Genomic DNA, 16486 nt, shown 5'->3' on the forward strand with positions numbered 1-16486 from the left:
AATTTAGGTCAAAGCTACAGAGAGAAAAATTATTTTTTTTCTTAATGTAGAACACTTGTTTTTTGAAGGTCTACTTGTAATAAAGTTCTGGATGCTACATATGCTACATTTTAGAGAACATAATAATCAGATATAACCTGATCTTAGCTCATTACTTCTTCTATCCAAGTACTAACCGGGCCCGACCCTGCTTAGCTTCCGAGATCAGATGAGATCGGGCGTGTTCAGGGTGGTATGGCTGTAGACCATTTCTTATCCCTTTGATATTCTAGGATGGAGTCCTTCCTCTCTGATACATACTTCCATTTCTTAATGCTGTGTTTCTCACTGCAAATTCAAGTATTCCCTCTTTATTTTTCATCACCATAAACTAGAGTGTTTTCACCTAAGGAAAACACTGAGAGGGTAATTTTTATGAATAGTAATTTCCTTCTCTCTCTCTCTGTCTGTCTGTCTCTCTCTCTCTCTCTATATATACATATATATATATATATATATATATAGTATAGGTTGCACAGATATCTATCTATAGCTAGTATTTTAGGTATATGTAATAACATACACATGCATTTTTCAATCTTCCAAATCTTGCCATCTCTTCCTATGTTCAAAATTACTTTAACTTATTAAATATTTATTGTTATTCTTTATTGGATGCTACTTGTAATTGCTTGGATATTTCCTTTCATGTTTCCTTTTCAGAACTATTAATCTTTAGATTTTCAAAGATCAATAGCCTTAATGTTTAGGGATTTGAAATGAAATTTCAGTCTGTTGCTCATACTTTAAAAATATAAAGACTCACCTTCAGGAAAGGTGGAATTTAATTTCATTTGTCTGGGTTAGTGGTTTAGAGGTTTAGTTGGAAGTATTCTGGAAATTAGTTTCTGCTGAGTTTTCTGTGGAAAATATGTATTCTCTAGAGCTGGGTGCCATAGGCAGGAAGTGATGCTTTCTGAAATGAAGACAAGCAGAGCCATTCATCCTGGGTAAATCACAAGCAATCATGCAGCTTCCAGCATTCAATTAAATTTGTCACAACTTTGGTCTAGGAGGAAAAGAGTTTGTTATCCCCTGAAAGCTCTCAAAATGTGCTGGGTTTGCTGAAGGTTGAGTATACCTGAATTTCTGTCTTAAGGCTTGGAAAGATTTGTTCATGTAGTGAAGATCATTTTAACAATCCGGGGAAGAGAGAGAGAGATAGAGAGAGAGACAGTGAAAAGGAGAGAGAGAGAGAGAGAGAAGAGAGAGAGAGAAGAGAGAGAGAGGAGAGAGAAGAGAGAGAGAGAAGAGAGAAAGAGAGGTTTTGCCTTCTAGTGATGGAGGAGCTCTCACCTAGTGTATATGGATCACCTCTAGCTCTACTCTCTCTGGCTATATGGCCTGGTTGTGTAAATAGTGGAATCCCTAATAAGGATGACTAACCTTATCGGAGACCATGTAAGAATATTCAATGGGTGGTGTATATAAAGCATTTGGAATGGAAGTTGATCTATATAGTAAATGCTTTATTATCACCAGTGTCAATGCTTAGTCTGTTAAATATTTTACTTTTCTACTGTTTCCTTAGCTATCTCTATTTATAGCATTGTATCGGCATTAACAACTAATTAATTGAGTGAATGATGAGCTGACTGATGAGAAGGAAAGACACCAAAAGCTAACAACAATCAACTGTAACAAGTAAAATATTTCATCATTCATTAATTCCTTAGACAAACCCTGGAAAGAGAATATTAATGCAATTCTCACTTTACAGAGAAGGAAACTGATCCTCAGAAGTTAGACCACTCACCTAAAACCACCCTGATAACAAAATCTAGATCTGTCTTCCGAACTCAGTTTGCCTGATTTCCACAGGATTACATTTCAAGGCAATAGACAAGCAACAAACAATGAAGTCTCAGGTTTAAACTGTCCAAAATACTTTAGGGACTATTTTATCTGTGCCTCCCCCTTACTCCCTTTTGTAACCCTTTATTTTATCCAGGTAAATTCCAGTGTAAGAAATTTTTTTAAAAAATATTTATTTATTACCTTTTGTTGCCCTTGTTGTTTCTTTTTATTGTTGTAGTTACTATTCTTGTCATCATTGTTAGATAGGACAGAGGGAATGGAGAGAGGAGGGGAAGATAGAGAGGGAGAGAGAAAGATAGACACCTGCAGACCTGCTTCACTGCCTGTGAAGCGACTCCCTTGCAGGTGGGGAGCTGGGGGCTTAAACCAGGATCCTTCTGCTTGTCCTTCTGCTTTGTGCCACCTGCGCTTAATCTGTTGCACTACTGTACGACTCCCTATAAGAAATTTTTGTATCCTTCCCTATCACTATCACACCTGTGCTTTGCAACAGAGGACTAGCAGTAAAAAAAAAAAAAAAAAAAGAAAAGAAAAGAAAAAAAAAACTGTTAGAGGTTTTGAAGTGGCAGCATCTGTTTCAGATATTTGCATACAAACAAGCCATTAACTTGAGAAGTGTCTTGGGCACTCATTCAATGCACATGTTAATTGTCACACATGGAGAGAGAGTGCCCTTGGGTGACCAGGATAGATTAGAAATTATATGCTCTGGTTATATATGACAATAAAAAGCCAACAACATTATTTTTTTGATAGAGATGGAGAGGCAGGGAGGCAGGGAGTTATGAAAGAGACCACAACACCTAAGCTTCCTTCAATAAAGTGGGTGCCGGGCTCAAACCTGGGTAGTAAAGCTCAAACAGATCTTAACCTTCATTAGAACCATTGCAACCATGTTGTATACTGAAAAGCTGAATATGTAAAAAGAAAATGAGCAGACTATATAGCTGTACTAGGGAGAATTAACTGGCCATTTTTTTCCCCCCAAATTTAAAAGTTCATCATGCATAATCTCAAAGAATTGAGGAGAGGGGCCGGGTGGTGGCAGCACCTGGTTGAGTGCACATGTTACAGTGTGCAAGGACCCGGGTTTGAGCCCCCAGTACCCACCTGGTGGGGGAAAGCTTTGCGAGTGGTGAAGCAGAGCTGCAGGTGTCTCTCTCCCTCTCTAACTCCTCCTTCCTTCTCGATTTCTGGCTGTCTCTATCCAATAAATAAATAGAGATAATTTTAAAAAAAGAATTGAGGAGAGAGCATGATTTTTCAGGAATTTTAAACTTTTTCAGGAATTGAGAACATTCACTTGTTAGGCCAAGAAAGAGAGAAAGAGAGAGGGAGAGGGAGAGGGAGAAGGAAAGAGAGAGGGAGAGGGAGAAGGAGAGAGAGAGATTGATGGAGGAGAGAGTTAAGACACAGAGAGAAGCCCCCTTACTCACATCTCGACTGGAGGCTCACCTAGCTGAGAGCAAGAAAGAACAAAAAGAAACCCCAGCTTCTTCAAAAGGTGACCTAGGCAGAGAGCAAGAAGTCACACCCACCAGTCTAGCTTTTAAAGCCCAAGCCCCACCTTCACCTTGCCAAACCTCACCTGTCACCACTATTTCCTGGGTCCCTCAACATAACAACAACAATAATAACAACAACAAACTAGCCAGGACCTGACCCCATTGTGGCCAGTTCAAACAGCCAAATGATAAGCTCTGAAGAAACTGATAGAGGGAATGATAAGGAACTGGCAAAAAAAAAAAAAATCCATATATATATATATATATGTTGTTGTTGTTCACTGCTTCTGGCTTAAGGTCAACTAGAGAAAGTTGAATAAGTAGTCCTCATCATTCACACAGAGGGTTTGCTCCTTTGGCCAGCCCTCCTCCAGTTTCCCCACATTAACAGCCTCCAGTAAAGGCACAGCTGAATCTTTCTTTTCCCAGTTAAGAGTTTTCTATCCTGCTGCCTTACTTATGTGTCTACCAAGTACAAGTGTAAGTCAGTCTTCTGAGGTTGAATCAAGCCTTCGCTTATTCTTATTTGGGTGGTCTTCAATTATTTCCACATTATTCTCTCAACTTTCATTTCTATAATTATCCTATACATGTAAATATTATGCCAGGGTTATTACTGGGTTTGTGCCTCCATGATTCCACCACTCCTGGTGGTGGTGGACTCTTTCTTGATAGAGAGTGAGAGACAAAGAGGAAGAGAATGAATACCATAGTACCCCTTTATCACTTGTGAAACCTCCCGTGTATGGGTGCTCTCATGCAGTAGCCAGGGCTCAGACTTGAGTCCTTGCACATGGAAAAGTGTTTGCTCTAACAGGTGAGTTACCTCTCAGGCCTCATGATATATATCAGATCACTACACTACTCAGCTCTGGCTTATGGTGGTCCTGGGGATTGAACCTAGGTTCTCAAATCCTCAGGCATGAAAGTCATTTTTCATAATCATTATGCTATCTCCCCCACCCCCTATATATTTTTTATCATTTGTATTTGCTATATTTGGGGGGTTTGCCTTGTGTTTCCTTCCTGTTAGCAACACGATAAGGAGAGTAGGCCATGAAACATCTTCCAAAAACATGATTTTACATGGCTACACAATAGACCATCTTATATACGCATCTTAGTTTACTATCGTGCTCTGCCTCATCTATGCAATTGGAGCTGAGTATCAATCTTGTCAGGTCATTGTGAGAACATAGAAAACTAAAATAAAGTTTTTTGGGGGTAAATTAGAGCAGAATTTCAAAGACATAATAGACATGCTATAAAATTCCTGTCTGTGATACAGTGAAGCTTCATCTGGAGGCTCCATTTTCCCTGGCTCTCTCCTCAACTGTGGATACCTTAGCAAATTCCCAGTCTTCTGTTCAGGGGTCAAAACGACTCCAGTGCCTAGGGAAGTTGCCTCAAAGTCACAGGCCAGGTTTCTTAGTTTCTCCCATAGCCAAGAGCTACTAAAACAACTTGGTGATGAGTAAACAAACACTAATAGGGTCTCTGCCTGTTGACATGGCAACCTGATTACCAGCTGCCAGGCAGGGCACATCTAGGGAACTTCACAACCCCTACCTGATTAACAATTCTCAACTGGGGAAGGGAGTGGAGGAGGTAAAGAAAAGCATTTGTCCTAGGAACGCCTTCACCACCCCATCAGCTAAATCAAACAAGTGTTTCTTTGAAGCCTGCCTTAAGGTGCACTCTTTATTACCCTCCCTGCCTCCCATCCCCACCCCCCACCCCCCACCCCTCACCCCCCAAGCAGCTGCTTAGCCCAGAGCTGCAAAAAATATCTGCTGAAGGCCTTTTGTCTTCACATTTCCGCCTGGCTGGTTTTCTAAAGCTTTCCCAATCCAGGCTTCAGCCAATCGACTGTAGTCACAATCAGCAAAGAGAGCTACAGGAAGGCACAATAGGCAAGAAACAGCCAGCTGTCAAAAGGAATGACTATGGGAAGACAGAAATCACTTCTTTAAGGAGCAAGCTGATGCCCTAGAGTCAGAGATTTGCATCTCAGTTACCCAGAACACATGGAAAGATGGGGCCTGTGTTGTTTGATGCAATCAGATCCACCCTCTGCTTTATTCTTTCAGACAAAGGGTGGAATTTCTTTCCTGAAGGGCAAGACAGTTGTCTCAGGGTGGCTTTGTATGGTGGTGAAGTTTGTGCCCTACACAATGACACTGAGATTCAGTCTCCATATCACTTATCACTCTGGCACATAGTCTCAGAGTGGGGGTCCCCAATTAAAATAAATCTTCTGAATTGGCTCCGGGATTCTCCGGCGGGACTATACTTTATCATGAGGGGAGATAGGGATGGAGTTGGTGGTGAAGGAAAAGAAGTGTTTTTTTTTTTTTTTTTTGGCTTGGATATTATGTTTCAAAAAGTATCTAAAATTTAAACTCTTACAAAGTTTAACTGAGCTCCTAAATATAACACAAATATAGCACAGAATTGGACTAATAGGATTGGCCAAGTAAGATAGCTCATGATTTCTATAGCAATGGGATGTGTACAGCAAATATGGGGTCTCCCAAGATATGTCTTTGGCAGCCTTGATTTCAAGGGATGGGGCTAGAGGGCAGAATGAAGATTACCTTTGAAGGGTGAGGGATTCCTAGGTGTCTCTAGCAAGGAATTAGAGCAAGGACTCACTCGGAGAGCGTGTTGGGGTTAAGCAATAATTTACTTATTTTAGATGCCAGAGAAGGGTCACACAATTCACACAACACACAGTCAACCCGATGCCTCTCCTTAGTAGTAGTTGTTCACAGGTAAGGCTCATGATGTGGTCACCAGCCACTGTGCTGCTGAACTGGAGGTCCTTTGTCCGCTGGCACAACCCGACAAGCAAGGGTCTCTGGAAGCTGGGGAAGCACTTACTTAGCCTAGCCATGTGTACTTACATCTTTAGCAGCACCGGCAGCATTCCAATCAGTAAAGGAGAAGGTGCTTCATTCAGCTGGTTTTTGAGCCTCTACTTATACTAGCTTGCCTCTGGTTTCAAAGTTAGGTCTCCATTGGCCAATCAGGTTCCGGTTGACGTCTTATCCTATGTACACATATGTCTCTGTCTTTATCACACTATGCAGGCACACTATAGTTACAATAGTTACTAGGGTTACATACTCACTATGCTAGGTAATCAATGAGGAAGGTAGAATATAAATCTACATGCCTTTACTGTGCATTTTTCTTTTTTCTTTTTATTAGAACACTGCTTAGCTCTAACATATAGTGCTGTCTGGGAATGAACTAGGATTTTAGTGCTTGTGGCCTGAAAGTTATTTGCCTCTCCAACCAGCTGTCTCTCCAGTCTTTCTGCCTGACTCATGAATCCCTAACTAAAACCAGTAAGATCTTTAAAATTTACTAATTGATAGTTTTTTAAAAATTATTTATTTATTTATTCCTTTTTGTTGCCCTGTTTGTTTTTATGTTTAAATCTATTTACTTGTCTGCATAGGATAACAGTTGGTTGAGATTATAATATGGGCTTTTTCCTCCCACAAGTGCTTTTGCTATCTCTCCCACCCTCAAAAACTATCTTTTTTTTTTACTCCTGAACTTTCAGGTCAGTTGTCTGGTAAGCTGTCCCAGATCCCTACTGCTGTACTGAAAACTTAACTTCTTCTTTTTTAAAAAATTTTTTATTTATAAAAAGGAAACATTGACAAAACCATAGGATAAGAGGGGTACAATTTAGCACAATTCCCACCACCAGACCTCTGCATCCCATCCCCTCCCCTGATAGCTTTCCTATTCTTTAACCCTCTGGGAGTATGGACACAAGATCATTGTGGGATGCAGAAGGTTGAAGGTCTGGCTTCTGTAATTGCTTCCCTGCTGAACATAGGCGTTGACAGGTCAATCCATACTCACAGCCTGTCTCTCTCTTTCCCTAGTGGGGAAGGGCTCTGGGGAAGTGGAGCTGCAAGGCACATTGGTGGGATCTTCTGAGGTGCTACTTGGTTCTGGGTAATCTGTGACAGTTATCCTACAAAGCTTTGGTTAACCAATGATGAACTGCTTTCCAAACTTTGAGCTCACAGACAAGATTTTGCTGTACTTATTTGAGGACTAGAGGTTTGGACTGGCGTTGGCCAACTGTTAACCAACAAAGTGCCTAATCTGACTAGCCTTGGTCTTTTACTGGCCTAAACACTAAGGATGGGTTTGAACATGTGAATTTTTTTTGTTGACATTTTTATGGAAGTGCAAGTTTTGGGGCTTATAAAGAAAGTGCCACTGGATTTCATTCTCGACTCTTCATTTATGTTTGCATATGGATGCTTTCATGCTGCAACAGAGATCACATAACCTATAAGCATTATAATATTTACTACCTGTTCTTTTACTGAAAAAGTTTGCAGAGTCCTGGGACAGAGGGAGTTTTCTGGACTCAAACAGAGATGAGGAGATATCACCAGGATGGCTAGACCCCAGACCCTGGTTTGAGCCCCCGGCTCCCCACCTGTAGGGGAGTTGCTTCACAGGTAGTGAAGCGGGTCTGCAGGTGTCTATCCTTCTCTCCCCCTTTCTGTCTTCCCCACATCTCCCCATTTCTCTCTGTCCTATCCAATAAGGAATAACATCAACAACAATAATAATCACAACAAGGCTACAACAACAAGGGCAACAAAAAGGGGGAAAAAAAAGAAAGTGATGCCGAATCTGAGTACCTATATAACTTAAAATTGTGTCTGTGCCATGGAGGCCTGGAAGCATGTGAAATAGGAGCTGGACAAGAAAGGAGTATTTTCAGTGTCTGTAGGCTTGTCTCCTCTCTTCCCTCAAGGAGCTGGCACACAGTTGAAGCTATGTAAATGTGTAAGGAGTGAGTAGGCAGATAATTTCCTTCTTCCTTCTAGTCCTTTAGAAACTGCTAACCATCGGATATAGATCATTTGTAGCTTATTGTGAATCTCAGTAAACTGCTATTCATCCTAGAAAGTCTCAGTTAAGCCTTCTCTGTAATAAAGGACAAAAGCTGTTTCTCCAGTTAAAGGAATTTAAGCACCAGCTAATTAGTGAAGGGAACAGGGAACCCAGGCACCTTTCTAAGACTTTGGGAGTCAAAACCCAGGTAAGGAAGATAAGCTCTTTCCAGGTATCCTCTGGACTCCTGATAGAATTGTGGCCAGACAGGTACTCTTAGTGGAGAAAATAAAGTTCAAAGACAAACTCAAAGTCTCATGCTGCCATTTATCTTCTTCAGCCTTATACATTCCAAGGGGTGTAGGAAATATTTAGTCACCATTTCCTAGAAGAGTAACAGACTGCCAAGACTCATTTTCTGACCTTTTCTTCCACATGTTGAATGTCTGAACATTAGTAATTACATATCTGTGACAAACTCTCAGCTGCAGGAAGCATATTAAGCTTCTCTCCCAATTCTTATTTTGCAGCTGACATTTTTCATCAATCATCTCAGGAAAAAAAAATAAAACCAACAACAACAACAAACAGATAAATCTTGGGGAAGTTTAGCAAGAGGACTGCATAATTTTGAATAATTTGTTTCCTAACATCATTTCCCTGTGTAAAAGAAAGCATTTGAATGAGACTCCTATGAGTTCTTCTGCTCCTTATTTATACATATGAAAGCCTGTCTCCTGTGGACTCTGGTTTAGTGATATTCCAGGCAATGCAAGGCGGTGTGAATTGAGGATTAATTCTTAGCTTTGTTTCCAGATCTACTATTGAACAGACTTCAAGATCTAATTATAAAGTTTAATGCAATATAACATATTCCCAGATCTCATAGCATCTCAGGGACTTAGATAATTCACCTAGGAGTTATTTACATTTACTGTTTTTTATTTTCACAATACCAGATATTTCCAACTTGTTATTTAAGAACTATTTTATTACTGAATACTTTGCTCTAACGCTTCCCGTGTTACCAGTTTGTGAAAATAAGGAACTTGTTTTCTGTGAGGCAACAGAGGGGAGGCACATCCCTAAAGGGAGTTTGTAGGGTACTTTCTTTTTTGTTCCCCTTGTGTGTAGTCAAAGCTTATAGCTCAGACACAAACTTAGTGTACTTCCCCTTCCCTTACTTAACATATGATGTAAAAATTCTGCCTTGTCATTAAACTGTTAAAAAAAAAAAAAACATTTGAAATTGTGTTGGTTCAATTGTCTACCTTAGTATAGAAAACAAAATCTCAATGTTTCATTTCAGATTATGCTCAATAATAAATTCCAGATAGATCGGTTTTTAAAACTTTTTAGAAAATAACCAAGGATTAGGTACACTTGTCAGTCATGTGACAGGTCTGGAATTAAGTGACCTGAGCATGTCACTTAACCTCTCTGAACCTCACTTCTTAATCTATATAAAGGGAAGTGGTAGTTTCTATGTCAGAAGCATATTACAGGGTTAAATAAAGGGTGTAATTCTGTGCCTGGTATACAATAAACTTATAATAAATGTTAATGTTACTACTTGTATATGGATATAAAAAACCAGTACCAAATTTCAGATGAGTAGGCCTCATTCCTTGCCCCAAACACTAAGCCTTAATTACATATTTTATCTGAAATCTAGATAGTCCCATTTTTTTAACCCTATCTTGATAAGAGAGGTTTATCTTAATTAGTATCTAAAGAGAAACCACTTTTATTTTTTATGCATGGTTTAAAGTGAGTTAGGCCAGCTTCAAATTAATTCAGGATAGAGGATGTTGTCTTTCTTCCTCTTAGCTTATTTTTTTCTTTATTACAGATTCATAAATGAAAGGTTTGGATCATGAGTCTGCATATTTAGAAGAGACAAGAAATCTGATTTCCATAATGAGTTTCCAGTCTCTAAGGGGGCAAAACTGGCACAATTGTTAAGCAGAAATAATGAGCAAATTCTCTTTTCGAGTTCTAGGTTAGAGTGTTCCAACCTATCTACTCAAATGAAGTCAGTGTTGTTTAAGGTCCAATATGAGATTGTTGACACATAAAAATTTTTAATTTGCTTTGCATCTTGGATGGTAAATCTGCATGTAAATTCAGGGATATTCTCAGCATATGTTGATCTGGAGGTCAGAATCTGACAACAGCATTTCATCAGAAAGTGTGGAAGAATATGTGTGAGATTAATGAAGCAGTGGGCCTTCTAAGGTATTTTGAGAGACTATTCCAGCAATTGTAAAGGCCATATTCCCAGGGCTGAGAAAGGTCTTTGAGAAATGCACAATTGGAGGCAGGTGGTGGAAGACTTGGTTAAGCAATGAGCAAGGACCTGAGTTCCAGCTCCTGGTCCCCACCTGCAGGGGGGAAGCTTCACGAACAGTGAAACGGTGCTGCAGGTCTCTCTCTGTCTCTCTCCCTATCTCCTCCTTCCTTCCTGATTTCTGTCTCTATCCAATAAATAAACTTTTTTTAAAAGAAAAATGTACAATTTAAATGGACTCTGTGAATGTGTTGAGAGTCTTCTAGAATATCTGAAAATAGGCTAGAGAGATAGCATAATGACTGTGCAAGTGATTTTTCATGCCTGAGGCTCTGAAGACCCAGGTTCAATTCCTGGCAACAACATAAGCCAGAGCTGAGTAGTGCTCTGGTCTAAAAAATAAAAGAGTATATGAAAAAAGTAGGAAAGTCATTGTTTTGGGTGGGGTAATGGGAGAGCCATCTAAAGTTTGTTGGATTTTAGTGTGACAATACAAATAAGAAGTAATTCTAAACAAAAGAGATTTTGTTGAAAACTACATTTTCATATAGTTGACTGAAAAAATATAGACTAGAAAACAGGAATTCATATGCATTTATATGTTTACATATGCATGAACACATATACATATATCTAATTTATAGAAAAATTTTGAGTGCTTTCACTTTTTTTCTTGTATTTTTCTTTTATTTCCTTGTATTCCTGGTTTGTTGAAAGTATCTTTTTCTCCAGAAGGAGGTGTTGAGAATTTTATCAAATACTTTTTCTGAATCTATGGTGTTTACCATGAAAATTTTATCCTTCCTTCTTTTTAAAAATTTTTTTATCAATTTTATTTATTTATTTTCCCTTTTGTTGCACTTGGTGTCTTTTTTTATTGTTGTTGTAGTTATTGTTGTTGTTATTGATGTTGTTATTGTTGGATAGGACAGAGAGAAGTGGAGAGAGGAGGGGAAGACAGAGAGGGGAAGAGAAAGATAGACACCTGAGACCTGCTTCATCACCTGTGAAGCGACTTCCCTGTAGATGGGGAGCCAGGGCTCGAACCAGTATCCTCTCACTGGTCCTTGTGCTTCGCGCCACACTTAACCTGCTGTGCTACCGCCTGACCCCTGTGCTCCCTCTTTATTGACTTCTCTAACCTTGTCCATACTTTTTAAATGGTCCCTTTGTTGATGTCTCTCCAGTTAATCTGCTAGACAGCACAAGCTCTGAAGTCTTAACTGGTACATCAACATATACAACTTGGATGTTATTGTGTAGTAGAAGTGGTCCCCCTAAGACAAGTGTTTCTTTGGACAGAATCCTCCCTCATCATCTCCTAGCATGTAATAAAGAGTCATTAGACAGAGTGTCATGAATCTTGCAATGTGTTAGCTCCAAATGAGAAAGAAAAGAATGAATTGAGGCTATCACCAACAGGCTACCCAATCAGAGTTTGCAGTACAACAGGGAGACATTTATTTAGCTTCATCATTCCCTCCTCCTAATGATGTTTACTTTGTAGGATGCTTCTTACAATCTCCTCTTTTTTATTTTCTGGTGACTGCATCCTCCCATCAGTATCATCTTTTGTGCTAAAACTACAGACAATTTAGAGTCCAAATTTCTCAGAAGAAGAAATGTGACTTTGTTAAGTACCTTTAAATGGGAATTCTGAAACTCCACTATAGAGCTAAATCAGAATCTGAGTCACATCACAAGAAGATGAATGAATGACTACTCAAATAGCTATTAGAAAGTTAAGATCAAACCACTTTTCTAAAAGTAATATTCTGGAGATCACAACAATAATAACAAGGGCAACAAAATGGGAAAAAAATGGCCTCCAGGAGCAGTGGATTTGTAGTGCACCAAAGTAAAAGACTCTGTGGTGGGGGAGGGTTCAAGTCCTGGTGGTGGGGGTTGAATTGTTTTGTGGGAAACTTGAAAATGTTATGCATATACAAATTATTATATTTTACTATTGACTGTAAACCATTAATTTCCCAATAAAGAAAAAGAATAAAATAAAACAAGAAAAATTCAAAGAAAACAAAAGAAGTTAATCCAGAAACCATCAAATACTTAGAAGAAAATAGACTCTCAAGCATGAGGTTCAATCCATGGCAGCACATGTACAGAGTGATGTCTGTTTTTTATTCTCTCTCTCCTCCTACCTTTTTAATAAATAAATAAAGAATCTTAAAAAGAAAAAAAGAAGAATCTTTAAGTGTTATATCTCAGAGAGAGGACTGGTAAGTAAATAAAGAACTCACCAAACTCAACAATAAAAAGGCAAACAACCCCACTGAAAAGTGAGAAGAAGATATAGGCAGAATTTTCTGCAAAGAAGAGATCCAAAGGGCCAAAAAATAAAAAAAATAAATAAATGTTCAAGGTCACTGATGATCAGGGAAATACGAATAAAAACAACAATGAAATGCCACTTTATACTAGTGAGAATGTCCCACAACACCAAACTGTTGAAGAGACTGGGGGTAAAAGGACTCTCTTATGTAGCTAGTAGGAAATTGGTCCTATCCCTGTGGAAAACAGTCTGGAGATTAATCAGCACTTTAGGAGTTGATTTACCTTATGACCCAGCAATCGCTCTCCTAGGGATGTCCCCAGTGCAAACAAAAACACCTACCTGTAAAGACTAATGCACAACAATTTAAATAATAGCAGTTTATAATAGATGAAAGTTGGAAGCAACCCAGATGGCCAAAACAGAAGAATGGCTAAGAAAGTTGTGGTACATAAACACAATGGAGTACTATGCAGCTGTTTAAAACATCACCTCCTTTCCAATATCATGGTCAGAATTTGAAGGCCTCATGTTGAATGAGATAATCCAGAAAGAGAAAGACTAATACAGAATTATTTCACTTATAGATGGAACTTAAGAATAAAGTACAGTAAAGGATGACATAAGGTGAAACTTGGACTAGGTGTGGCATATTGTACCAAAGCAAAGGACTTGGGGGGAGAGGGAGTGGGGCAAAGGAACAGAATAAAGAAACACTAGGGAGCTGGGTGGTGGAGCACCTGGTTGAGCACATGTATTACAATGTGCAAAGACCCAGTTTTGAGCCCCTGGTCCCCACCTGCAGGGGGGAAGCTTTGTGAGTGGTGAAGCAGTACTGCAGATGTCTCTCTGTCTCTCTCCCTCTCTATCACCCTCTGGATTTCTGGCTGACTCTATCCAATAAATAGAGATAATAACAATATATATATATAAGAGAAACATTGGGGTCCTAGTATGTCTCGTAGACACCAGTCAAAAGAATATGAGAGGCTTTGCCTATGTGTTAAAGACTATACTAATAGCCATTAACCCCCCACAATTAAAAAAAAGAGATGGTAGGTCTTTTGTCTTTCCCTTCTCCCTTCTTGGATAGTAAGTTTCTCTAAAGGACAAGAGTGAGTAGCTTTCCTTTATAAACCTGCATTTATAATGTTATTTGTAATTCATATTATATCATTATAAACATAAATATATAGAAATATCTATAAACACACACACACACACACATAATGTATCTTTGAAATAACAACATCTAGCACCAAAATGATCTCTGTGGGTATGTGCCTTATGCAACAGCACAGCACTTAGAAGGACTCCATGCTTGGGAGCAGATTAATAGTGCAAGTGGTAAAACATATACATTTCTATGTATGAGGACACAGGTTCAAGCTCTTGATTCCCACCTGTAGGGGGAAAAATTCACCAGGGGTAGAATAGTGTTGCCTGTGTCTCTCTTTCTCTCTCCCTGCTCTCTATTTTTCTCTGTCTTGATTATAGTTAAAATAAGTGGAATCTTAAGATATTTAGTTTCTACTGTCACCATTTTGATTTTTTTTTTTTTTTGTCTCCAGGGTTATCGCTGGGGCTTGGTGCCTGCACTACGGATCTAATGTTCCTGACGGCCATTTTTCCATTGTTGTTGTTATTGTATTAGTTGCTGTTAATTGTTGTTGTTGCCCCTGACTGTTGTTGTTGGATAGGACAGAGAAAATCTGAGAGAGAAGGGGAAGACAGAGGGGAAAAGATAGATAGATAGATACCTGTAGACCTGCTTCACCACCTGTAAAGTGACCTCTCTTGCAAGTGGGAAGCCTTGGGCTGGAAGCAGGACCCCTGTGCCAGTCCTTGTGCTGTACACTATGTGTGCTTATCTCAACAAACTACTGGCAAGCCCCCCTGAAATTCTTGGTGATTGTTGAACAATGTACTTCACAAATTCTATAGCTAGTACTGTCTAGCACAGCATCTGGTGCAAAGTCAGCATTCAAGATGTGTCACTGAATGAAGGAATGAACGCCTGGCATTTGATATGTGGTCAATAAAAACAAGCTATCTGGACAATTCAGGAAGAACTGCTATTCTTATGTCTTCCAGTGCAAAAATGAAGGTTTGTTTTTATCCATCTGACCCCCTTCCTTGCTACCCCTGGTCTCCATAATTTTCCCTTAGTTGTAGACAGGATCTGTTTTATTTTAAGCACCTCTTTATTTTCCTCTTTTTGTGACATGGAAAATGTTTGAGATCCAACAGCCTCAGGGCAACATTAGATTTATTTCTCCAGCAGGATAATTAAATTTAGGCCTCACTGCTTTTCCCTAGATGACAGGCTATGGGAAACATGGGGTGAAGAGGCTGCTGCAGAGGGCTGGTTGGGCAAGTTCCTGAGAGCCAAGGCACATGGTGTTGGAGCAGAGTTACAGAGCTTTCACTTGAGGAGGAGGAAGTGAAGGCTTTTCTAAGACTGGTCAATCAGATATCTCTGCATGTAAGACCATCATAAATGTCTTATTTAAATGTACTACCTGGAGTTGAACTCAACCCCAGACTGAAAATGAGTGACAGTAAAGAACTGGTAGATACCTATTTCTGATCTCATTTCTCACCATTCTTCTTCTACTTATCTGAGTCCCAGGTGCACAGAATCCCAGCCTTTCAATTCATTCACCGTGGCTATTTCTGTGTTAACATCTATGCTGATTCTTCTTGGAAGAAAGGAACCATTCCATCTTTTGCTTCATTATCACAACTTGGGAACCATCTCCTAAGGAATACCTACCAGAAGTAGTTGTATTATCAGTAGGCAAATTTTCCAAAACATGCACATGTACCTCTTGACTGCTTCTGATGTGCAAAACACTACTTTCAGGGATTAATGGGTAGGTTTTTCTCAATTTGGATCCCCATTCCTGACCTGACCTCCCCTCCCTCAAAGTAGGCAAAGAATAAGGACTTAGGTGCAGAATTTTGGGGAGCCAATCCTAGGAAGCAAAACTGAGGAAATTGGGAAATAGAACTAATGAAAAGAGGTTATAAAGTTATATGGCAGGGTAGATTACCACTGTGGGAGACAAGGGTGCAAATTTACCTGGTATTGTCTGAGAAACTGTGATGACCTTGCCTCATAACCATACTATACTGTAAGGAAGCTGGAAGATTTGACAATTGATTTCCCTTCCTCACTGATCAATAATTGTTGCTGGGTGGGGTGTTTACCACTCCTGTAAACCCTGGCTATCCCTGTCTGCTACAGAGGAAGCACCCAGGACTCCAGAGAAGAAAGGCATGTGCTCTTGAGGCAGGAAAAACTGCTGTTCTTATGTGCAAAAGTGAAGCTTTTTTTTTTTTGCTTCCTAGGATTGGCTCCCCAAAAATCTTTCTGCACTTAAGTCCTTACTCTGTAGCTACTTTGAGGGAGGGGAGGTCAGGAATTGGTATCCAAATTGAGAAAAACCTACCCATTGATCCCTGAAAGTAGTGTTTCTCACATCATGAGCAGTCAAAAGTTATGTGTACTTGAAATAGTCTTCTGTGGTTACAGGGGACTCAGGTTTGCTGAGATAGTATGGGGTTAATATCAGCATCAGCTGTTCCAAGGTGATATTTGAAACATAGCTTGAGTGGCATGGACAGAAAGCATGCAGAACAGCTGCTGACTAGGAACAGCTA

This window comes from Erinaceus europaeus, chromosome 12 (genome assembly GCF_950295315.1).
Source record: "Erinaceus europaeus chromosome 12, mEriEur2.1, whole genome shotgun sequence".
Lineage (NCBI taxonomy): Eukaryota > Metazoa > Chordata > Mammalia > Eulipotyphla > Erinaceidae > Erinaceus > Erinaceus europaeus.